At 40.4% G+C, this 26,765-nt stretch overlaps 1 long non-coding RNA gene across 3 annotated transcripts in view; it reads left to right on the top strand.

The window, feature by feature from the left end:
* LOC125389388 (uncharacterized) overlaps positions 1-25,056 on the top strand; it is a 46,218-nt gene extending 21,162 nt beyond the window's left edge. For all 3 annotated transcript variants that reach the window (XR_015736959.1, XR_015736958.1, XR_015736957.1), the window contains 4 exons: positions 6,095-6,194; positions 6,681-6,726; positions 7,031-7,218; positions 24,933-25,056. This is a non-coding gene — a long non-coding RNA (uncharacterized LOC125389388). The remainder of the gene's footprint in view (positions 1-6,094; positions 6,195-6,680; positions 6,727-7,030; positions 7,219-24,932) is intronic.
* Positions 25,057-26,765: the final 1,709 nt, after the last annotated feature.

Genomic DNA, 26,765 nt, shown 5'->3' on the forward strand with positions numbered 1-26,765 from the left:
AGTTACCACCTTGGAGTCACTCCACAAAATGATCTATAATTTCTCTAACCCCATTAATAAAGCTTTCCTATAATGGACTAGGATGTAGTTCAGCTGGTAGAATACTTTCCTAGTATGCAGGAAGCCCTAGGTTTGATCACCATCCCTGCATAAACTGAGGGTGGTGGTGCACTCCTGTAATCCCAACACATGGGTAAGGAGGGTCAGAATACCAAGGTCACCCTTAACTAATTAGAGATACATTAAGACAGTCACATTAAAATAAAAACCAAGAGAGTCTGTTTCCTCACTATGTGCTCTACAAGATCTCAGAGAGTTCAAAGGTATATAAAAGTATAAATTCCCCCAGGGAAAGTAAATATGTAGTCAAATATAAAACTATATTGTTTTGACTTTAGTTTGTGGCTCCAGTTTGAATTCTTTTATATTTAAGACATTCATCTATATTATATATTCATCTATATTACAAAATATGGGATGTGCAATGCATAATTTGTGATATCAATAATATAAAGGATGTGGAAATGTGAATGATAGGATTTGTGTGAGATTAAATTGTTACGAATTTTGAAGAAATTGCTGCAATTTCTAGATGTTTTATGAAATTACCGTGGAAACCGCAAACAATATCTCTATGGAATATAAACAAGAAAAAATGAACACTAGTGGCATGGCTCAGTTGACAAATTTGTAGGGAAATATCTGATACATGACTGCAGACAGAGGTGAGAGACTGGAAAGGCAAGAGAGGGCCACAGTAAACAGTAGACAGAAGAAAGTGGACTAAGATCTAGTAATAGTAAATATTAGCTTCACAAAATAAACAAAGTCCAACTTAAAACACTAAATGGAGTAGAAGGAAGAGCCCATTTGGAGGTCACAAACAGAAGAAAAGAAGGCAGTATCAAGAAGCAAACTCTGCAGGAACAGTGATTTATATGGGAGATCTGTGTGGACTCTATAAACCAGATGCATGGACATGACTTGAGAACTGTCCTTCTTGCTTCTAGGCTGGAATGAAGGAAGGAATTGTTCCCAAGAAATAGTCCATCACTAAATTCTTTCACCAAAAAGAACAAAAATTTCAGCACTACTGTATCCCCAAACCCAATTCCCTCACTCTCTTTACAAACTAGGCAAGTAAAAACATAGACTTGTGAACACCAACAGGCAAGATTTGAATTTGAGAAACAGCCAGAGTTCTGGTGAGCTGAGAGAGTAGAGTACCCACCTTCAAGTTTAAATACTAGTGCAGACAGCTCTCCCCACTTCTGTCTGAGAATATTAAACACTGGAAACATACATGGAAATTGTGACCATCCAGTGCACCAGAGAAAAAACTGTGGGGCATTTTTTTAACTATTGATTTATGTTGGAATGCCCTGCCCATTGTAGGTGGTGGTGCCATCCCAAGGCAAGGGGTCTATAAGAAAGTAAACTGGGGAAACCATAGGAAGCAAGCTAGTAGACAGCACTCCTCCCTCCATTGCCTTTATATCAAATTCTGCCTCCAAATTCTAGCCTTGAGGTCCTGTCCTGACTTCCAGGACGAGGTACTACAAGATGTGAGATGAAAGAACCCCTTTCTTCCCCAAGTTGCCTTTTGTCATGGTGTCTTATCACAGCAATAGAATGCTGACTAAGATAGAAATTGTTAACAGAAGTGAGGTATTTGCTGTGACAGACCGAGCCATGCTTTTGGGAGGATCATGGAAGGATTTTGGGACTTTGGCCTGGAGAAGCCATTGTATATTTAAATATTAATTAGTTGTGGAAGTGAATGTAAAAGATAATGCTGAGCACAGCACAGGCAAAAGAGGCCTGGCTTCTGAAGTTCTAGAGCAAAGTTTAAGAGTTCCTTAAAGACTATGTTGACCATTTCATTACACACACACACACATTTATATAAGAAAAGGTTTTTGGCTTTTACACATAAATACATATATGCATGTACATATACTTCATATGCATATATATGAAGACACATTCGTGACATGTTATAGTCAAAATGTCAAAAATATAAAACAGAAAACCATTATCAAAATATATAACAAAAATATCCACTCACCTATAAAGACAAACATATTAGAATAACATCATAGTTTTCATCATCAAGAAAAATCCAGGAAGGTATGAAATAACATATCAAGTTGTAAAACTGCCAATCAAGATTGCTATATCCAAGAAAGATATATTTTTAAATTGACAGAAAAATAAGGATATCTCAGGTCAAGTACAAGCTAGGGTAATTAGATGGACACTAAGCCAGTAGTAGTGCAGATACTATTTAAAGGATTACACTATACACAGAGCACAGGAAATAATAAATTTATGAGAAAAATAGATTGACAAAGGAGAGCTAAGAAGGAATTCATCAACCTAACACAGGAAAATAATAGACCCTAATATTAATAGGGTAGAAATAAATGAACAGATAGTAATCCAAAGAACCAGTAAAAAAGCCAAAAAATTACAGGAGTTAATAAACATCTATCGTAGTTTTTAAATATTTCTGTGATCAGGGCAATTCAACTTACAAAATAAATTGACTCAAATTTCCAGAGAGTACCAAGAAATTTTAGTTACTTTCTTATTTCTCTGCTAAGATATCATGACCAAGGAAGCTTATTAAAAAAAATGTTTAATTTGGGACTTACTACTTCAGAGATGGGTTCATGACCATCACAGAGGGGAGCTTTGCAGCATGCAGACAGTCATGGCTCTGGATCAGGAACTGAGAGTTTGCATCTTGATCTATAAGCACAGGGTTAACTTGGAATCAAAGTTAAGACATCAAAGCCTGCCCCAGTGACATACCTGCTCCAACAAGATAACACCTCCTAATCTTTCCCAATTAGTCCCACCAACTGGAGACTGACTTCTTAAATATATGAGCTATAGGGATACATTCTCAGTCAAACCACCTCCTTGTTAAGGTTTCTGTTACTGTGAAGAGACATCATAACCACAGCAACTTTTATAAAAGGAAACATTTTATTGGATGGCTTACAGTTTCAGAGGTTTAGTACATTATCATCATGGCCAGGGAGCATGGCATTGTGTAGGCAGACATAGTTCTGGCTACATCTTGATCAGAAGGTGGCAGGAAGTGGACTGAGTGTCATACTGAATTAAGCTTGAGCAAAAGAGACCTCAAAGCCCACAACCATAGTGACACACTTCCTTTAATAAGACTATACCTACTTTAACAAGAGCACACCTCCCAATAGTGCCACTTCCTTTGGGGGACATTTGCATTCAAACCACCACTCCACCCCTACATCTATAATAATCTTAAAAATAAACAGTCTCAACTTATTACTTAAAAGATGCAACTAACAAAATTAAAGAAAAACTATGTAAATGGAGGTTTCTCTGTCCCTCCCTGTCCTGCAACTGCTTCTGAATTATCACTCAGAGACTTAATATTAATTACAGAACATTTGGCCTATAGTTCAGGCTTATTACTAACTCACTCTTACATTTAAATTAAACCATTTCTATCAACCTGTGTATTGCCATATTGCCATGGCTTTACTGGTCTGCTAGCTTCTTGGGTGACTGGCTCACATCTCTCTCTGAGTCTTCTCTTCCTTCTCTGTGTATCTCCATTTAGCTTTCCTGTCTAGCTATATTTTGCCTGACTATAGGCAAAATCAGCTTTTATTATCAATCAATGAGAGCAACACATATTCACAATGCACAGAAGGATTATACCACAGCAAAATCGCACCCAACTATCTGTTGTGTTCAAGAAACACACATCATAGACAAAGGCCCCCACCGAATGAGTCAAGAGGAAAGTCAATATTTCAAGCAAATGGAAGTCAAAATAAAACTGACATAAAGGGAACAATTTATTAAAAAGATGTAATAATTATAACTGTGTATGTGCATGTGTGTGTGGCTTTTAATTTCATAAAGTACACACTAATGAGAATAAAAGCACCTCTAGTAGTGATTCATTTGGGTTCCCGTTTTCATGTTTTGAAAGGTCACACAAAACAGTGAAATTTGAGAGATGCAGTGAAATGAATGCTAAAAGGGAAATATAACATAGGAAGTAACAGATTAAAAAGAAAATTCTCATCAATAATACAAACTTTTTAGATTATATTAATAGCTAAAAACAAAATAAAAGCAGAATACAAAACTAGAAAAAATAGGAAAATAAAGATTATAACATAGAATGAAAAATTAGAGATGGGGGCTGAAGAGTTGTGTCAGTAGTTAAGAACATTTGCAGCACTCTTTCAAATTCAGTTCCTAGCACCACATGACAGCTCACAACTATCTATAACTCTGGTCCCAGAGGATGAAATGCCTTCTTCTGCTCTCTGCAAGCACCAGACATTCACATGGTATACACACACACATACATACACATACACAGTGACTCATATATGTAAAAATAAATTTATAAAATTAGAGGCTACCAAAGAAATCAACAGTTAGTTCTTCAAAGCAGTTGACAAAATCATGAAGTGTTTAGTGGTACTAATAAAAAAGGGAAAGGGCACAAATAATTAAAATCATAACAGAAAGAAAAGACACCAGTTTGCTTTTATAATACTTAGATAATAAAATATTATGAATAATTTTATACCAACTGGTTGATATATAAAAATATATAGAAAAACACTCTTTCTTAAGAGTAAATCATGAAGAAAAATCATGGCAGAGCATGCTGATACCTACTAACAAGAATGAAGTAATAATTCAAACCCTCCTGGTAAGGGGGAGGAGACAAATCTAGTGGTGAATTCCACAATGCACTTAGACATAATTAACATGGATCCTTCTCAAACTCTGAAAAAAAATAAAGAAGCAAATATTTTTAAATTCATTATATGTGGTAACACTCATAGAACCAGATGAAACCAGAAAAAAAAAAAACTGCCAATGAAAGGTAGTGATAGGTTTTAGTGGTATAACCACTGGTGAGTTGCCCACGTTCCAATGGATAGTTTCAAACCAAAGCCTACACAGAAGGCTCTACTTAAATGTAGTGGGTCAAAATAGAATTCAAAACAAAACAAAAAACCAACTGGCAAACAAAATCCAACAACATATTAAAATGATTATATAACATGATCAAATGGGAATCATTATCATGTGAAAGTAGGTTATACAAAAACAAAAATAAGTCATGTATGCCATTCACAACTAAAATGGAGTGAGAAGATCATGAAGAAATCATTCAGGTTGCAAAAACATACTTCAAAATTTTTTGCACATAGCCAACCAAAAAAGTACCAAGAGATAACAGTTATTTCAAAACTATATATTCTCTGTTTCTGAAACTTGAAAACCAATCAACCACAAATTGGAAATACTTGAAAAAACATTTGCATTTAAATGTGCAGATTTTACTTTTATATTGTTCCCCAAAAATTACAATATAGCAACAATTTACATAGTATTTTTAGTATATTTGGTGCTATAAATAATCTAGAAACATGTCTCATTTTGGTGCTACCAGCTAGGAACCCTTCACACGTATGTTATTACTATAGTCATAGTTGCTTTCTGTTGAGCCCTCCATCATTGCTCCTCTGAGGAACATGACTCATGACAGATACCACAAACCTCATTAGAATACAACCAAGGAGCTGTACAGTGGGATGCAAAAGACAGAAATCAGAATTTAACTAGTGACCAGATATTGAGCTAGAAAAAAAGAAGTCCTCATTTCCCTATGCTTGAGCGCCACCATGTGGTTTAAAGAGGTATGCAAGACTGCACCCTTGGGAAGAGGCTGTGGTTTCAGGAAGAGACTTAGAAGCCATTTAACAAAAAGCAGAAAGAAAATTGTGATGTTTTCTCGCTATCTGGTGGGTTTTTTTGATGTTTTTTGTTCTTTATATATATATTAGATACTGATGCTCTATTAGATGTGTAGTTTGTAAAATCTTTTCCCATCCTTTAGGCTTGCTCTTTGTCCAAATCATCATTTGCCATACAGAAGCTTTTCAGTTTCAGGAGGTCCTGTTTATGAATTGTTGATCATAGTGCCTGTGCTAATGGTGTTCTAAAGAAAGTCTTTTCCTGTGCCAATGAGTTCAAGACTATTCCCCACTTTCTCTTCTATCAGGTTCAGTATATCTGTCCTTATGTTGAAGTCCTTGAACCAGAAAAGCCATAGGAGCCATGATGATCAACAAGGGAGGAAGAGGAAAAGGAAAAAGTGTGAGGTCAGAATATTGTATAATAGAACTCAAGACTGCCTTCAAAACAAAACCCCATATTAAGAGGCATATGATCACTGCAGGGCCCTTAGGAAATGATGCGATGTACAACAGTGACAAGTATAACTTGGGCCAAGGAACAGAGCAGAAAGACCTGAATTGGTTCTTCCTTTCCTTTCCCTATCCCTTCATTGCTCCCTCATTTCTAGTTTTTCATCCACCCATTCATCCACCCATCCATCCATCCATCCATTTAGTTTTCCATCAGACACTCACTCACCCCTGGTACCAGGGGCGTGCCTGCCCGCATCTGTAACAAGGGGGGACGCATCCTATGGGGAACAGAGCAGCAAGTGAGTAAGAGGGTATCAGAAAGGACTGAAATATTTCATCAAATTGGGTTTCACTTGAAATGGGATGTTATTAAAGATTAGGGACATCCTGTGACTCTATATCATGGTAAATTTTAAATATTTACTTATTATTTTTCAGGTATGACGGCTAAAGAAACCGCCTTTTATGTCAGGCATCCATCTTGGTAAGTTTCTAGTAACGCTGACTCAGTGACCCCCATCCAAAAATGTACAACTGTGACCATCTACTTGTTACGATATGACTTTTTTGACTTCTGTAACTTGTTTATGCAAACACCTCAAAATTGCCTTAGCAACTAAACCAGGCAAAACAGATCAGTTTTTGCTTGCTTGTGTACATATTGAAGATCTTCTTGTGGATTTTGCCTTTAAAAAACCCTTCCTTATTTGGCTCAGAGATGGTCATCTTGCTAACAACTAATCAATACATCTTTTAATTATACTCGGATTGATTCTATGTTTTCCCAGGGGTCATGAGCTCCATACATTTGGATGTCCCAGTGTGATCCATGGGAGAGTCTAGACTCAGGGTCAAGGGTCTGTGGTAGGCCCCAGAGGAGCAAGTCCAAGGTGGACTTGACAGACCCACAGGATCCCAAACTTCAGTCTTCAGGAAGACTTGCAGGCCAGTGTGCTTCTGAAGTGCTGACTGATCGGTGAGTTACTCTGTTCTGTTTTAGAATCTGTACTTTTGGAGAGACAAAAGCAAGACCGGGCATGATTGTAGACCCATTCTTTGGGGCTGAGGGGACACCCTACTGCCCTTCTGGTCTTGGTATATGAATGAAGGTGGCCACTACATGTTTGAGTTCCTCTGGTCTTTTCCTGATAACACTGTTGTCTTTTTATGTGGCTTTCTTTTGCCTATTAGACTTGTGTTTTCCAGTTTGTTGGAGAGATGGGAGATGGGAGTCAGACTGGGTGCAGCCAAATTGCCCCTGAGCTGCACGTGCCAACGTTTTCAGTATTTCTGCTAGACAGACCCCTCCTGGCTGTCTCTATGTAAGCCCCCCCCCCCATGTAGCTTGCTCCATCTAGCCTGCTCCATCTCTGTCCCTCTCACTGACTTCCTGGAGCCTGCCATTTAAGGTGTACCAGTCACTTCTCTACAGCTTTCTGTTAGCTATCTTTTTAAAAAATATTTTATTTAAAAGTTTTTTTTTACATTTTACATACCAACCCCATTTCCCCCTCCCTCACCTCCCCCTCCCACCATCTTTCCCACACCAAATCCCCCACCCACTCCTCAGAAAGGGTAAGGCTTCCCATGGGGAGTCAACAAAATCTGGCATATCAAGTTGAGGCAGGACCAAGTCCCTCTCCCCTGTATTGAGGCTGAGCAAGGTACCCTTCCATAGGGAATAGACTTCAAAAGGCCAGTTCATAAATCCTGGTCCCACTGTCAATGGACCTCCAGACTGCCCAAGCCACAGAACCATCTCCCATATTCAGAGGACCTAGTATGGTCCTATGCAGGTTCCCCAGCTCAGGACAGAGTCAGTGAGCTCCTGTTAGCTCAGGCCAACTGTCTTTGTGGGTTTTCCCATTATGATCTCGACCCCTTTGCTCATATAATCTCTCCTCCCACTCTGTGACCGGACTCCCAGAGTTTGACTCAGTGCTTAGCTGTGGATCTCTGTTTCCATCAGTTACTGGATGAAGGTTCTAGAATGACAGTTAGGATGGCCATCAATCTGACTGCAGGGGAAAGCCGGTTCAGGCACCCTCTCCACTATTGCTAAGAGTCTTAGCAGGAGTCATCCTAGCACCAGATTTCTTCCTAACCCCACAATGGCTCTCTATATCAAGATGTCTCTCTCCTTGCTCTCCCTGTCTGTCCCCCACCCCCAACTCAACCTTCCCATTCGCTCATGTTCTCCTCCCCTGGCCCCTTCACCCCTCTTCATCCTCTCCCCTGTGATCCCAATTCACTCAGGGGCTTCCAGGCTTGTCTCACTTAGGGTCCTCCTTGTTTCCTAGCTTCTCAGGGTTGTGGATTGTAGCCTGGTTATCTTTTTCTTTATGTCTAATATCTACTTATGAGTGAGTACATGCCATGTTTGTCTTTCTGGGTCTGGGGTACATCACTCAGGATGGCTTTTTTCAGTTCTATTCATTTGCCTGCAAATTTCAAGATGTCATTGTGGGTTTTTTTTCCTCTGAGTAATACACCATTGTGTAAATGTACCACATTTTCTTTGGGCGAGGGGCATCTAGGTTGTTTCCAAGTTCTGACTATTATAAATAATGTTGCTATGAACTTAGTTGGGCAAAAGTCCTTGTAGTATGAATGTGCCTCCCTTAGGTATATGCCTAAGAGTGGTATTGCTGAGTCTTGAGACAGATTGAGTCCCAGTGTTCTGAGAAACTGACATACAGATTTCTAAAGAGGCTGTACAAGTTTGCATTCCCACCAAACCTAGAAAGGAGAGTACATCGGTCAGTAATAATTGGACTGCTTTGTTCTTGTTCCCTGACGTTAAAGAGTTCTGCATTCAAGTATGTGCCTTTTTAAAACTTTAGATTGTCTTCTTGGATTTTTCACCTCAAAGTTATTTAACAAAACATCTCAGTCTAACTTTGTCATTTTGAAAGCTTTGTTTCAGCTGTGATGCACACCAAGACCCCTGAACACATCTCCTTACATTAGGTTTAAAAGAATTTAAACTAGTTGTGCTGTTGGGATTCAACTGTTAGTCATTAACTTGAGTTACAATCCATGCAGCTCCTTAGGTGAGACTCACAAACCCTGGCTGTGAAATATGTCCTCGTATTTATTTTTATTCATAAAATATCTATATAAGCTATCATTATTATTATTATCAAATTAGACAGTACAGCTTAGATAGGGGTTGTCTTCTTGACAATCCACAGGTAAAAATGCCCAGTAGAATGGAATGCTTCCAAGAGATAAACACACTATATTACAGGCAGTGGAGATCTCCCCACGTCCACTCACACCATGCTAGATATCAGGAAAAGGGAGCTGCACCAGGCATGTAAAGGCACAGCAGAAGCAAAAGGCATTCTGGAGTCTGCAGTCCTGTGGCCTTGCCTAAATGAGATTGTCCCATCAGGTGATTCCCTTCTGGTGGGCTGACACCTGGACCTTCGATTGCAAATCGCTGCTCCTCTGGCATGGCCAACAACACTGGCTACCACCAATCCCTGTGCTGCTGGGATGGGACAGTGTGGGTGCTCCTATCAGACAGCCCTTCCTGGCACCATAAGTTCCCTGTTCCGCTGCCCACTGCTGGCTGCACTGCTGTAGGTGGCCTATGCCAAGGATTTCTCTCTGATCACTGGATTCAGGTTTCTTCTATGCATAGATAATACTGAAGTATTGTTTTGTGTTGTTCTACTTTATTGGAAAGCTGGCTCTGGAGTTGAGTTATAGCTTCCCTCTTCCTGAACAAAGCTTGCTTAAGGAAACAAAAATAAGCTGACACCAACATTTTCTGAGTTCCCATAGATACCTGGTTTTTACAGTTTACTGCATAATGTCCTCTATGTTATAGATACTTATATTATTCTGCAACTTTACAAGAAAAAAAATGCTTATTAATCTTTTCAGGTTGTCTGCCTCCAATCTGCAGGCGACACAACCTGGTTATAAAATAAAATGAAGCCTTCTGTCTAAAATTTCTCAATAACTCTTCCAGATAGGCCTGCTTAAAACCATCAGACCTAGACTTGTTAAAAGGTAATATTCCTTCATAAAAAAGGGATAGGCAAGGTCAGCGAAACTTCACCTAAGTATACAGTCACGTCTCCCAGCTGATAGTGAATGAAACCTCAACGTTTTCTTTAAAAAATAATCCTAAGGCATTCAGGTTAAAAACTAAGAATAAGGAGAGGGGTCCAACTACACAAAAATGAAAAAGCTATTCTATATACTGGGTAAAGTTCCAGATACTGTCTAACACCCTCCTTAGGGAAACTCTATTTCAACAAATGTTAAATTTGTTACTGTAATGTATCATGTTGCTTAAATATTTTAATAAAAATGATTTATATAAAAATTAGGATGTCTAGCTACTTGACCTCTATCTCCCTTCTTGGTTCTTGTTTACAAAAAAAATGTTCTCCCAATCAAGGTCACAAATATTCAAACCTCTTGCTGAAATGTAAACTTTCTTTCTCTCAGGATCTGTAAGACCATTGTGTGTGTGTAAAATTCCAAGCAAAAAGTTAGCTTAAAAAACTTGTAACAAAAAAGATAATAGTTCAAAGAAGCCTCTATATAGGTAATCTTAGTTTGCTTTTACATACTTATATGCAACTTGAAATCAACTCTTTTTATCTCTTGTTTAGACTAAGGAGGCAACAACAGTTCTCCAAGGTAGTTTAAATTAAGATAGATTTTTATGTGCTGATTTTTGTCCTAAAACAAAATTTTAGGAAAAAACCCATGTTTAATAAATAAAATATATGTAATAAATAATGTTTATAAATTCCTAAGTTCTATTCAGGTAAACAACTGACTTTAAAAGGTAGATCTAGCCTCTTTGTCTTTGCTAACTTGGTTAAGCTTTAGCTATTTGGATAAACTGAGTCATACGAAAGCTACAATTTTCTGTAATGGTGCTGTCTTAGTGTTTCTATTGCTGTAGAGACACCATGACTATGATAGCTCTTATAAAGGAAAGCATTTAATTGGGGATGGTGTACAGTTCAGAGGTTGAGTCATTGTCATCATGGCGGGAAGCATGGTAATGCACAGGTAGACGTGGCACTGGAGGGGGAGTTGAGAGTTCTACATCTGGATATGAGTGCAGCAGGACAAGACTTATCCCTATATTTTTAAGGTTAAGCCTAAAGCAAGTAACTAAAAGCAAAGTTGATTTAAAATCAGGTATACTTTATACATTAAACGACTTCCCTCAAACTCCCCAGAGTTCTACTGACTATGGTATTTAAATGTTTAATAACAAAATCTTCCTACATATGTGAAGCAAGGGGAACACTCCTCTATTGCTGGAGGGAGTGCAAACTCCTTAAAACCACCATGGAAATCAATATGGAGGTTCCTTAGAAAACTAGGAACCATTCTACCTGAAGAGTCATCTACACCACTCTTGAGCATACACCCAAAGGATGCTCCATCCTACCACAAAGACATTTGCTCAACTACGTTCATAGTGGGTTTATTCATAATATCTAGAAACTGGAAACAATCTAGATGTCCTTCAACAGAAGAGCAGACAAAGAATGGGGGCTGGAGAGACGGCTCAGGGTTAAGAGCACTGCTGCTCTTCCAGCGGTCCTGAGTTCAATTCTCAGTAACCACATGGTGGCTCACAGTCATCTGTAATGGCTTCTGATGACCTCTTCTGGCATCTAGGTAGAACACTATACTTAGTAAATAATAACTCTTAAGAAAGAATGGACAAAGAAGATGCAGTACATTTCAACAATGGAGTGTTACTCGGGTGTTTAAAATGATGTGAAATTTGTGGGCAAAGAGATGAGACTGGAAAAAAATCATCCTGAGAGAGGTAACTAACACCTGAAAAGACAAACATGACCAGTGGCTCGTCCAGTAGTCATCAAAGGGCTTTCTCAGCAGCAGATGGAGCAGATACAGAGACCCACACACAAACATTAGGCCCAGAGAGAGCCCAAATTGAAGATCTCCATGGGTCCCTCCCTTTGGAACTTGGGGAACCCCAAGGAAGAGGAACAGGAAGAAATGTAGGAGCCAGAGCAGTCGAGGATATCAGGAGAACATGGTCCACAGATTTCAACTAAGTAGGGCACATAGGGGTCCATAGAGATGCAGTGGCAACTGTAGAGGCTGCATAAGTCTGGGCTAAGTCTTCTGAGTATCTGGTGTGGTTGTTTAGCTTGGAGTTTTTGTAGCACTCTTAACAGTAGGAGTGATGGGGTCTCTGCCTGTTTTTCTTGCGCTTGAGACACTTTTCTTCCTACTGCATTGCTTCACCCAGCCTTGATAGGAGGGTTTGTGCCTAGTCGTAGCCAATCTTCCTATGCTGTATTTGGTGGATATTCCTAGGATGCCTTTTCATTTCTGAAGGGAAACAGAGGAGAAATGGATCTAGGGGAAGAGGGGTGGTGAAGTGGTGGGGTAATGGGAGGAACGGAAGGAGGAGAATCTGCAGTCAGGATGTATTGAAAACAAATAGAAAACTCCCTATGACAGACAAAACTGCTAGATCCTAGTGGCACCCCTAAGGTTCCCTCCCAAGAAAATGGCAAGACACAGATGACTCCAATTGATTGTGGTAACACTATAACCACTGGGCTAAGAAATGCCTCATTCCTCACCAGGACCCTACCCAAACTGTGGACAAGCAGGGTACTAGAGAATTGATTGCCCCTCTTTGCCTTGATAAGGTATGCCAGTCTCTGAAGTCCCTCATCTACAACAACGTCTCACAGATCTTCTGGGTCTGGCAGCTGAAGGCTCACGGCCTATGTGGCAGTGGGAGACTTAATTCTGTCATATGTGCCTGCTGGAGACCACTGACCTCTGCCCTCCAACACCCTAGGTAGGAACCTAGGGTGGCCATCTAGGAAAATCTCTGTCATTTCAACTGACTCAGAGACCATTTGGATTATACTTCCTTCTCAGATTTATCCTTCTCACATCTCTGATAATCTTGATGGCTACTGTAGCTTCATCATTTTAATAACAGCAAGCACCCAGGTCCTCTCCCAATGGCTGCAGCTGAGTTGTCAATCCATTTCATGTGTAAAAGTCAGGCCTTAATGTTTCTAGAGCTACTAGGTCTCCTGCTGAAAAAGGCAGAGCCACATAGTTTACCCTGCTGACAGGTTTCACACTAAAAGAGAGAAACTCATGACATAGTTTCAATGTAACTTTTAATATTCATTGATTTTTTTAAAACTTGCTGTCCAATGACTGCTCTCAATAATCAACCATCCATGTCTCATCAAAGCTAATTAAATAAAAAGTTTAAAATTTATATACATTATGAGAATCTAGGAAACTTATTTAGGGTGCAAATTGTAAAGGTTTATGGACATAAAAGATTTAATAAATTATGAGTCTACAAATGTAATTTAATGTACATAAATGCAAGTTACAAAGGTCTAAAACAATAATTTAAGGTATAAAAGTACAACATGTTTCAAATTCTTTCCCTCTTCCTATTCTATTGTCATATATTTTTTTTTTTTTGTTTTTTCAAGACAGGGTTTCCCTATGTAACCACCCTAGCTTCTATTGTCATATTAAGACCTCTTTTTGTAAACTGAAAAAGAAAACATGTAAACTTCAGGAAGTCATAATGTGAATCCAAATGGTGTAGGTAAAGTGTACTCCAGATAAGTCATGTCAATCAACAGCCTAAGCTTCCCCACTTATTGCCTAATCCTCGGGGTGAGTTTTTTCCTTCTGCTGGTCTTGAGATTTCTTCCATGGCTCCGATTACCAGGACCATAGGCCTGGAAGTTTCAAATATACACCCCAAATAAAGAGTTTCCCCTAAACTGCTTAACTTTCCCTTCTGTCCTTCATCTATATCTATCCTAGCAGATGTCCAGTCAACTAAAGACTGCAAACCGCTCCAAACCCCAACCTCAGGTGTCCTGCGGGACCAGTAATCCCTGACCTTGCTGGGAAGCAGACGGAAAGCAGAGGCTTCTGCGGGAATGTCTACCAGTGTGAGCCTCTGCTTCAGTTCAGTATCCCAAACTACTCCAGATCTACTGCCCTTTGCTAGCCCCAGGTGGTCCAACAGAAACAAGCCAGCAAACCAGATGTCCCCTGCTCCTCCCTGCCTTTGACCAGCATTCCTGCATCCCTGGGCCCTGACAGTGATGTGCTAATTTCAGCTGAGAAGCAGTTACAGAAGAGACAATGTTGTCCCTTACCATTAATAAAAGGTTAGGATATTAAAGCCAAAGGGAACAAGTTCCCCTCTACCAAAAGGAATCACTTTCTTTCTCTCTGGCAGAATGGACAAACAGCTATCTGTGATGCTTTAATATCCTAAAGCTTATACTGGCCTCTAGGCTCCTTCAGTATTACAAATACCTATTAAAACCATAGTAACAAACATTTACTAAAAGGGTTACTCAAAATTGGAGGCTGTTATCTGAATGTATGGCTTACTTAATAGTTACTGCATTTTACCTGGATAAAGCTAGTGCTTATTTTCTGTGCTTCACAGCTTTACGTATACTAACGCTCATTTGTAAATGTCTATGTCAAACACTGTAGATACCAGGGGCCCTAAATTCAAACCACCCAACTCGTTCTCCCAGAGACAATGGAGAAAGCAATTGATTAAAATCCTCTCTTTTTGTTACTTCTGGATGTTACCCATGGCCCTTGAATCATAATACACACACGCACACACACACACACACATACACCATATCATATATATACATATATATATATATGCATATCAACACATTTAAGTTACCAACCAATAGCCCTACATAAATGTGAATGAATGATTTGATTAATATTATTTAGGCCTAATGAGGAATATGATTTCTAAAGCAATCCCATTTTATTCTAGGTATCCATCTTGGTAAGTTCCCAGTAACCCCAACTCAGTGACTCCCCTCCCAAAAGTGTACATCCCTGACTATCTACTTGTTATGACATCCCTAGTTAGTTTTTTGACTTCTGTAACTTGCTTGCACAAACACCCAAATATTGTTTTTAGTCCTCAAGCACTTTGTAGAACAGACCATGTTTTTTACTTGCTCGTGTAGATATTGATGGTCTTGTAGTTTTCATCAAAAAATAAAACGAAAAACAAAAAAACTTCTGTATACTGTTCCTTCATGATAATCTAAAATTGGGCTGAGTGTTTGTCATCCTGCTAGCAACTAATCATTAAATCTTGTAATTATAGTTGAATTTCATCTATGGTCTTTTTCCAGGGCAGGTACACACTCTATAACATAGGTATGTGATATGTGCTTTGCCTACATGTACATGAGTACCAATTAAAAGTCTGGTACTCATGGAGGCTAGGGGAGGGTATCAGATTCTCTGGAACTAGAGATACAGGCAGTTGTGAGCTGTCATGTGGGTGCTGGGAACCAAATCTGGGTCCTCTGCAAGAATAGCAGATGCTTTTAATGAGCTGAACCACCTCTCCTGCCCTTCATGGTTAATTTAATCTATGAGGAAGGAAGAGCCACAGGCTAGAGCTGTCAATGAGAAAATGCAGTAGTTACTAATGCTGGCTGAGAGAAGGGAGTGGTTTTTCGTGGTTTTATAGAGGCCTTGTTTGAGGTAAATACTCTGTGTGGTCACTTAGTTTCAGCAGGAAAACATCAAGGCCTAAGCAAGAAACCATGACCTAAGCCTGGCCAGTTGCAAAGGCTACATTCCTTATTCTTTGATGCCTGTTGGAAAGATAAAATTAAGATACAGGATAGTAATCCAGGACATCCACATTTTTATAATTGCTGAGATTTTTCTAATCAAGAACACAGAATCAGAGACAACAAGATGGCTCAGTGGGTACAGGCACCTGCAGCTGAATCCGAGGACAAGACTTTGATCTGGGATCCATCTGGTAAAAGGAGAGAGCTGAATCTTACATATTGTCTTCCGACTTTCATCTTTTACACACATATGCACGCAGAAACACACACACACACACACACAAAGATGTAAAAATTAGCTTAAAAAGAGTGTGTACTTGTTCTAAAACTGGAAAATACTGTGAACGTTTTCATAGGTCATTGGTGGAAAGACTTGCACAAAACACACTTCCAGGTGTCTGAAAGGACCTTGAGGGTTTCCTTGCTGTCAATGCCTTCCTTCAGCAGTACATAAGATGTGTATTGAAAATATCCTTGGAACTAGCATCTAAACCAGTCAATCAGTGTTGGCTCAGTGTCTTAGTCACTGTTAACTGCCTTGAAGAAACACCAAAACCAAGGAAACTCTTACAGAGGAAAGCATTTACTTGGGGGCTTTCTCACAGTTTCAGAGTTTTAGTCCACAGTGGGGAACAATGCAGGCAGGCATGGTACTGGATAAGTAGTTGAAAGCTGCACCCTAATCTGTAGGCAGAAAGAGAGAGAGAGAGAGAGAGAGAGAGAGAGAGAGAGAGAGAGAGAGAGAGAGGCAAGACTGAACCTAGCATGGGCTTTTGAAATCCCAAAGCCCATCCCCAGTGACACACTTCCTCCAACAAGACCACACCAGTGGTCTCTAGCATTGCCCTATGACCTAATCCTTCTCAAATAGTGCCACTCCCTGATGGTTCAACATTCAATTAAATGTGCCTATGGGGGCATTCTTAGTCAAACCACCACACTAGGCTACACTGCAATATATCACTAGGAATTTTTGTACTGTACTTCAATTTTAATTTAATTTAATTTGTTTTTCTCAAAACAGGGTTTCTCTGTGTAGCCCTAGATGTCCTGGTACTCACTCTGTAGACCAGGGTGGCCTCAAACTCAGAGTTTCACTTGCCTCTGCTTCCAGAGTGCTGGGATTAAAGGCATGTGTCACCACCACCCAGCTATTATTTTTGAGATTATAATATAACCACAAACATTACTTCCTTCCATTTTCTTCCACTTATCCCTCTCATATACTCCTCCCTTCTCTCCTACAAATCTATGGCCTCTTTTGTTTCCTTTAGTAATTGTTATTGTATGCATATATGTATACCTTCACACATACATTCTGCTAAATGGAACCTGCTCAGGCCATATACCATTACTTGTATATAGGTCTCCAGGGCTATGCACTAGGCACTGGACCCTCATTTTATTATAGCTGCGCCTTTGCGTAAGAGTCAAGCATTACAGACATTTACAGTTGCACAACAATTTTACAGAGGTTCCCGTACAGTCAGAAAAAATATATAAATACAGAAGCATTCAGATACACAAACACAGTAGAGAGTGAAATCATGGATCCTTAACAGAAATGTAGACTCTGACAATTATGACAGAAGCATAGCCAATGTTTGTTAAATTCAAGAGAATTGAAATGAAGAAGGTACTGCTTCCTATATTGACTTAAATCAACTCTCTTTATAAAAAACAGTAAAGATACCTCTATAGGGAAACTTAGTTCTTGTTTTAAGGTGTCTTTGAAATAAAAGTTTTGTGTCATGTTGAAGCACACTTAGAAAGACCAAAGACATTTAAAATCTTCTCTAGTGAGAGCATACAAATTAGGGATAAGTGCATGTTAGCATTATAATGAGAAGACAGGAGCTAAAGAAGTATTTGTCCTGGAAGCTGTAAAAGGAGGGCCCGCTTGTTCATCCTGGCCACCTGGCTTGCTCAGCCCTGAAATAACCACACAGAAATTGTATTAATTAAATCACTGCTTGGCCCATTAGCTTTAATTTCTTATGTTCTATTCTAATTTCTTAAGAATATCTTAAGCTAATTCTTACATATTAATTTAACCCATTTCTAGTAATCTGTATACCGCCACATGGCAGTGGCTTACCGGGAAAGATTTGGCATGTCTGTCTCTGGTGACTCCATGGTGTCTCTCTCCTCCTCTGCCTCTATTCCTCCCAGCATTCAGTTCTGTCTTCCCCTCCTTCCTAAGTTCTGCCCTATCCACTAGGCCAAGGCAGTTTCTTTGTTCATTAACCAATGAAAGCAACACACAAACAGAAGGACCTCCTACACCATTTCCCCTTTTCTGTTTAAACAAAAAGGAAGGCTTTAACTTTAACATAGTAAAATTGCATATAACAAAATAGTTATCAAGCAAGAATTAGAGTTACAATACTTATATCTACACTGTCTTTTATCATAATTAATGAAAAATATAACTATAAATTTTTAACTCCATCAAAGACTGCAGAAGGCTATGATATTACCCAAGTAAACAGGAAGTACATTGTAAGCAACTTCCAAAACTCTAGAATTGACAGAGACATTTCGCTGCCTGGACAGTCACCCCAAGTTTTTCTGTACCATTGGGTCATCCATCTTTGGCCTTTAGGCTCATAGTATCCAAAAGACTTTTCCGTGAAGCAGGAAATTTCAAAGACAGTTCCACCTATATTGGCAGTTTTCAGTCATTTTCTTCTGTGTCCTGCAGAACATCTCACAGATTCTTTCATGAAGCTGGAACCCTGAAGGACCATCTCACCTTTAGGCAAGTTCAGCAGTCATCTCTCTGTGGGCACTGCATGTCCAGTGAAGCAGTCCAGGCAAGAGTGGTTTCTTGCCCAAATGGCTAAGGAGCCTCTTCGATGCCCATCTTCATCTTGAAGTAGATTGGTGCTGCCAAGAGCAGATGTGTCTCATTGTCATGAAAAGTCCTAAGTTCTTAAAACATTTAAAATGCCATATTCTGAAGGTCTCTGAAAGATTTGAAAAATACCTATCTAACTGAAATATATCTCTATACATCTAGAAAATCTAACTAACATGACTACAAGCTTGACTGTTATAGATGATTATCTTTTAACCTGTATTTCTTTTTTTTTTAGTAAATTTTATTAAATTATAAAAGTTTCCATTTCCGCCCCCCCTCCCAACACCCTCCCACTCCCCCCACTCCCCCCCTCCTTCCCCTCCGTCCCCCAGGGCAGTCAGGGTTTCCTGCCCTGTGGGAAGCTGCAGCTCCCTCCCCCTCCCTCCAGGTCCAGGAAGGCGAGCGTCCAAACAGACTGGATCCCCAAAATCCAGCATATGCAGAAAAAACAGGTCCCAGTGTCATAGTCAATGGCTTTTCAGAAAGACCCCGGGCCAGCCACAGTCAGAGAATCCGGCCAAATTCCGAGAATCTGGCTAGATCACGTCCTCGTTCAGTCCCAGTCCAACTGGCCCTGGTAAATTCTCATCAGATCCGTTCCCTTGTATCAGTGGGTGATAGCATCCCTCGCAGTACTGATTTCGTCTTTCATGTTCCTCCTCCTTCCGCTCCCCCTCCGGACCTCGGGGGGCTCAATCCGTTGCTCCAATGTGGGCCTCCGACTGCATAGCCGTCCTTCGCCAGCCGAAGGATCTATGGTGATAAGCAAAATATACATCAGTATGGTCATGGGCCACGGCCGATTCAGGCACCCTCTCCTCTGTCCAGAGAGCAATCTGGGGGATTTCTCCTTGGACCTGGGATCCCATATATAATCAAGTCTCCTGTAAACCCTAAAATGGCTCCCTTAGTTGAAATATATTGTTCCCTGATCCCATATTCATCCTACCTCCCTCCCTCCCCCCCCATCCCCGGCCACCAAGCTTTCCCTGTTCCTCCCCTACTCCCTTCTCTCTAGCCCTCTCCCCCTCCATCGACCCTCCCACCCCCCCATGCACCCGAGGTTACCTGGGACTCTTGTCTATTTCCTACCTCCTGGAGGATAGCTAAATAATCTTCATCAGGTTCATCTTCTTATTTAGCTTCTCTAGGATCACGAATAATAGGCTCAAAGACCTTTAATTATGGTTAGAATCCACTTATGAGTGAATACATACCGTGTTCCTCTTTTTGGGTCTGGCTTACCTCACTCAGTAAAGCATTTTCTATTTCCATCCATTTGCATGCAAAATTCAAGATGTCATTGTTTTTAACTGCCGAGTAAAACTCTAATGTATATATGTTCCACACCTTTTTTAACCATTCTTCTATTGAGGGGCACCTAGGTTGTTTCCATGTTCTGGCTATTACAAATAGTGCAGCTATGAACATAGTTGAACAAATGCTTTTGTAGTATGTTAGGGAATCTTTAGGGTATATTCCCAAGAGTGGTATTGCTGGGTCCTGAGGGAGGTTGACTCCCAGTTTCCTGAGAAACCGCCACACTGATTTCCACAGTGGCTGCACGAGTTTGCATTCCCACCAACAATGGATGAGTGTTCCCCTCATTCCACATCCTCTCCAGCATAGGCTATCATTGGTGTTTTTGAGTTTAGCTATTCTGACAGGTGTAAGATGGTATCTCAAAGTGGTTTTAATTTGCATTTCCCTGATCGCTAAGGAGGTTGAGCATGACCTTAAGTGTCTTCTGGCCATTCGAAGTTCATCTGTTGTGAATTCTCTGTTAAGTTCAGTACCCCATTTTTTAATTGGGTTAATTAGAGTTTTAGTGCCTAGTTTCTTGAGTTCTTTGTATATTTTGGAGATCAGACCTTTGTCTGATGAGGGGTTGGTGAAGATCTTCTCCCAGTCAGAAGGCAGCCTTTTTGTCCTACTGACAGTGTCCTTTGCTTTACAGAAGCTTCCCAGTTTCAGTAGATCCCATTTATTCATTGTTTCTCTTATTGTCTGTGCTGCTGGGGTCCTACTTAGGAAGAGGCCTCCTGTGCCTAAATCTTGTAGACTACTTCCCACTTTCTCTTCTATCAGGTTCAAAGTGGACGGATTAATGTTGATGTCTTTAATCCATTTGGACTTGATTTTTGTGCATGGTTGATAGATATGGATCTACTTTCATTTTTTTACAGGTTGACATCCAGTTATGCCAGCACCATTTGTTAAAGATGCTTTCCTTCTTCCATTGTATACCTTTAGCTCTCTTGTCGAAAATTAGGTGTTCATAAGATTGTGGGTTAATATCTGGGTCTTCTATTCGATTCCATAGGTCGACTTCTCTGTTCTTATGCCAATACCAAGCTGTTTTCAATACTGTAGCTCTATAATAGAGTTTGAAGTCAGGGATGGTAATGCCTCCAGAAGTTCTTTTATTGTATCAGATTGTTTTGGCTATCCTGGGTTTTTTGTTTTGCCATATAAACTTGATCATTGTTCTCTCAAGGTCTGTGAAGAAGTTTGATGGGATTTTGATGGGGATTGCATTGAATCTATAGATTGCTTTTGGTAGAATTGCCATTTTTACTATGTTGATTCTCCCAATCCAAGAGCAGGGGAGGTCTTTCCATTTTCTGGTATCCTCCTCAATTTCTTTCTTCAAAGACTTAAAGTTTTTGTCAAATAGGTCTTTCACTTCCTTGGTTAGAGTAACCCCAAGATATTTTATGCTATTTGTGGCTATCATGAAAGGTGATGCTTCTCTGATTTCCCTCTCTGCTTCTTTATCCTTTGTGTATAGGAGGGCCACTGATTTTTGGGAGTTGATCTTGTATCCTGCCACGTTACTAAAGGTGTTTATCAGCTGTAGGAGTTCTTTGGTAGAGTTTTTGGGGTCGCTTATGTACACTATCATATCGTCAGCAAATAATGAAAGTTTAACTTCATCCTTTCCAATTCGAATCCCCGTGATCCCCTTATGTTGTCTTATTGCTATTGCTAGAACTTCAAGCACTATATTGAAGAGGTATGGAGAGAGTGGACAGCCTTGTTGCGTTCCTGATTTTAGTGGAAAGGCTTTGAGTTTCTCTCCATTCAGTTTGATGTTAGCTGTCGGCTTGGTGTATATTGCTTTTATTATATTTAGGTATGATCCTTGTATCCCCAGTCTCTCCAACACCTTTATCATAAATGGGTGTTGAATTTTGTCAAATGCTTTTTCAGCATCTAGTGAGATGATCATATGGTTTTTTTCTTTCAGTTTATTTATATGATGGATTACATTGATAGATTTGCGTATGTTGAACCAGCCCTGCATCTCTGGAATGAAGCCGACTTGATCATAATGGATAATTTTTCTAATGTGCTCTTGGATTCGGTTTGCCAGTATTTTATTGAGAATTTTCGCGTCGATGTTCATGAGTGAGATTGGCCTGTAATTCTCTTTCTTGGTTGTGTCTTTGTGTGGTTTTGGTATTAGGGTAACTGTAGCTTCATAAAAGGAGTTAGGCAGTGACTCTTCTGTTTCTATATTGTGGAATACGTTAAGGAGTATAGGTATTAGCTCTTCCTGGAAGTTCTGGTAGAATTCTGCATTGAAACCATCTGGTCCTGGGCTTTTTTTGGTAGGGAGATGTTTGATAACAGCTTCTAACTCTTCGCGACTAACAGGTCTATTTCGATTGTTCACCTGTTCTTGGTTCAACTTTGGTATATGGTACTTATCTAAAAAAATGTCCATTTCTTTTACATTTTCCAACTTTGTGGCATATAAACTTTCGTAGTAAGATCTAATGATTCTCTGAATTTCCTCTGTGTCTGTGGTTATGTCCCCCTTTTCATTTCTGATCTTATTAATTTGCATGTTCTCTCTCTGCCGTTTGATTAACTTGGATAGGGGTTTGTCAATCTTGTTGATTTTCTCCAAGAACCAGCTTTTTGATTCATTGATTCTTTGGATTGTTTTCTCTGTTTCTATTTTGTTGATTTCAGCCCTCAGTTTGATTATTTCCAGTCTTCTAGACCTCCTGGGTGAATCAGCTTCTTTTTTTTCTAGATCTTTCAAGTGTGCTGTTAAGTCTCCAATGTGTGCTTTCTCTGCTTTCTTTAATTGGGCACTTAGTGCTATGAACTTTCCTCTTAGCACTGCTTTCATAGTGTCCCATAGGTTTGAGTATGTTGTGTCTTTGTTTTCATTAAATTCAAGGAAGAGATTAATTTCTTTCTTTATTTCTTCCTTGACCCAGGGGTGATTTAGTAGTTGACTGTTCAGTTTCCATGAGTTTGTTGGCTTCCTGGGGGGAGCATTGTTGTTGAATTCTAATTTTAGTCCATGGTGATCTGACAAGACACAGGTAGTTACTAATATTTTTCTTTATCTGTGGAAGTTTTCTTTGTTACCGAGTATGTGGTCAATTTTCGAGAAGGTTCCATGAGCTGCAGAGAAAAAGGTATATTCTTTCCTATTTGGGTGGAGTGTTCTATAGATGTCTGTTAAGTCCATTTGATTCAATACCTCCAATAGGTCTCTCAATTCTCTGTTTGGTTTCTGTCTGATTGACCTGTCCATTGGTGAGAGAGGAGTGTTGAAGTCTCCTACTTTTAGTGTGTGTGGTTTGATGACCGCCTTGAGTTCTAGAAGAGTTTCTTTTACATATGTGGGTGCCTTTATATTAGGAGCATAGATATTCAGGATTGAGACTTCCTCCTGATGAATTGTTCCAGTTATGAGTATGAAATGTCCATCTCCATTTCTTCTGATTGATTTTAGTTTGAAGTCGATTTTGTTAGATATTAGAATGGCCACGCCCGCTTGTTTCTTAGGTCCATTTGCTTGGAAAACCTTTTCCCAACCCTTTACTCTGAGTAAGTGTCTGTCTTTGTGGTTGAGGTGTGTTTCTTGTAAACAGCAGAATGTTGGATCCTGTTTTCGTATCCAATCTCTAAGTCTGTGCCTCTTTATAGGTGAATTGAGTCCATTGATATTAAGTGATATTAATGACCAGTGGTTGTTGACTCCGGTCATTTTTTTTTTAAGTAGTAGAGTGTATGTGTCTTTCTTCTTTGATTTGTGCTTGTGAATGGTCGCTAGATGTTCGAGTTATTGTAGATCGTGTTGGGAATGTTGGATTCCTTCGGTAGTGATTTTCCTTCTAATATTCTCTGTAAGGCTGGATTAGTAGCTACGTATTGTTTAAATTTGTTTTTATCCTGGAATATTTTGTTTTCTCCGTTGATAGTGAACAATAGCTTGGCTGGATATAGTAGTCTGGGTTTGCATCCATGGTCTCTTAGTTTCTGTAGTACCTCTATCCAGGATCTTCTGGCTTTCATGGTTTCCATAGAGAAATCCGGTGTAAGCCTGATAGGTTTACCTTTATAAGTTACTTGACCTTTTTCCTTTGCAGCTCTTAAAATTTTTTCTTTAATATTTATGTTTTGTGTTTTGATTATTATATGGCGCGGGGATGTTTTTTTCTGATCCAATCTATTCGGTGTTCTGTATGCTTCTTGAACCTTCATAGGAATATCGTTCTTTAGGTTGGGAAAGTTTTCTTCTATAATTTTGTTGAATATATTTTCTGGGCCTTTGATCTGCAGTTCTTCTCCTTCTTCAATCCCTATTATTCTTAGATTTGGTTTTTTTATTGTGTCCCAGATTTCCTGAATGTTTTGTGAAGAGAATTTGTTGGATTTGCCGTTTTCTCTGACCAGAGCATTTATTTTCTCTATGGTATCTTCAGAATCTGAGATTCGTTCTTCTATCTCTTGTATTCTATTGGTTATGCTTGATTCTGTAGTCTCCGCTCGTTTACCTAGGTTTTCCATATCCAGCCGGTTCTCGTTTTGTGTTTTCTTCATTGCCTCCATTTCAGTTTTCAATTCTTGGACTGTTTCCTTTACTTGTTTGATTGTTTTTTCTTGGTTTCTCAGGGTATCACTCACGGATTTACTTATTTCTTCAAACTTTTTGTTATATTTCTCATCCATTTCTATACTCATTTCTTCAAACTTTTTGTTATACTTCTCGACCAGTTCCTTAAGGGAGTTATTCATATCCTGTTTAAGGGACTCTATTGCTTTCATAATGGCACTTTTTTCCACTTCATCTGGGTTAGAGTGTTCAAATCCTTCTGTTGTAGGGTCATTGGGATCTGATATTTTCATGTTGTTTTTCAGATTGTTGGAGGAGGTCTTGCCTTGGCGTCTGCCCATCTCTTCGATCAAATGCTCTCTATTGGAACTTCTGGTATCGGGTCAGGTTCCCTTGTTGGGCAGGGAGTTCACTGATAGAATGCCTACCTTTCCCCAAGCAGGGTATTGAACCACAGGCACTGCCTCTTTCCGGGATGCCCCTATAGAGCAGGCCCAGTGTGCAAGGCAGCTGAGCTGGGGAAATTTTATGGGCTCAGTGGGAGGGGAGAAATATAGAAATTTGTACCTGGATGGAAGCTGGGATGGCAGGTGGGAGAGCCTAGCAGGGTGGAAACAGCACTGCAGGCTGACCTGGGAGTCTATGGGGTCCGGGAGAGTCCTAGCTCCCCCTCGCTGGGCCCACGGGGGCCCAAATCAACTCACCACTCCGAAGGCCCTCTGGATGGAAGCTGGGATGGCTGGCGGGGAAGCTAGCAGGGTGGAGCCAGCAGAGCAGGCTGACCTGGGAGTCTATGGGGTCGGGGAGAGTCCTAGCTCCCCCTCGCTGGGCCCGCGGGGACCCGAATCAACTCACCACTCCGAAGGCCCTCTGGGTAGAAGCTGGGATGGCTGGCGGGGAAGCTAGCAGGGTGGAGCCAGCAGAGCAGGCTGACCTGGGAGTCTATGGGGTCGGGGAGAGTCCTAGCTCCCCCTCGCTGGGCCCACGGGGACCCGAATCAACTCACCACTCCGAAGGCCCTTTGGATAGAAGCTGGGATGGCTGGCGGGGAAGCTAGCAGGGTGGAGCCAGCAGAGCAGGCTGACCTGGGAGTCTATGGGGTCGGGGAGAGTCCTAGCTCCCCCTCGCTGGGCCCGTGGGGACCCGAATCAACTCACCACTCCGAAGGCCCTCTGGATAGAGGCTGGGATGGCTGGCGGGGAAGCTAGCAGGGTGGAGCCAGCAGAGCAGGCTGACCTGGGAGTCTATGGGGTCGGGGAGAGTCCTAGCTCCCCCTCGCTGGGCCCGCGGGGACCCGAATCAACTCACCACTCCGAAGGCCCTCTGGATAGAAGCTGGGATGGCTGGCGGGGAAGCTAGCAGGGTGGAGCCAGCAGAGCAGGCTGACCTGGGAGTCTATGGGGTCGGGGAGAGTCCTAGCTCCCCCTCGCTGGGCCCGCGGGGACCCGAATCCTAACCTGTATTTCTTAATTATACATTACATTTTTTAAATGAGCTGCACAAGCACAATACCTTAATCAAGATCAGAAATACATATACATATAACAGAATTGACCTTAAATTTGTGTCAATAAACCAAGATCTATACTGATGTAAATTATTCATATCTATATTATGTCCCCCTTTAAATGTAAAAGAACATTTATAAACAATATTTGGGAATATGGGTGTAGTTTTGTTTATACTTCTTCCTGCTGGTTGGGGGCACTGTTAATCAGGTCTTTCTTGGTGTATCCTGTGTGCTAGGTTCATCTCAGTCAGCAGTCGGGCAAAGAAATTTTTTGAGGTTGTTTATGACAACCTTTCAGGAGTGGTGTGGGACAGTGGTCTGTATTCTGCCAATTATATTTTAAATAAACGCTGATTGGTCAGTAGCCAGGCAGGAAATATAGGCAGGACAACCAGACAGAAAGTAAAAGCAGGTCAGGAGAATTCTGGGAAGAAGGAAGTCCTAGTCTGCAGTCCTGACCCAGCCACAGAAGAAGCAAGATGTGACTGCCTCGCTGAATAAGGTACCAAACCACGTGGCTAACATAGATGAGAATAATGGGCTAATATAGGATATAAGAATTAATAAGAAGCCTGAGCTAATGGGACAATCAGTTTCTAACTAATGTAGACCTCTGTGTGATTTCTTT

This window comes from Myodes glareolus, chromosome X, assembly GCF_982192425.1.
Source record: "Myodes glareolus chromosome X, mMyoGla1.1, whole genome shotgun sequence".
NCBI lineage: Eukaryota > Metazoa > Chordata > Mammalia > Rodentia > Cricetidae > Myodes > Myodes glareolus.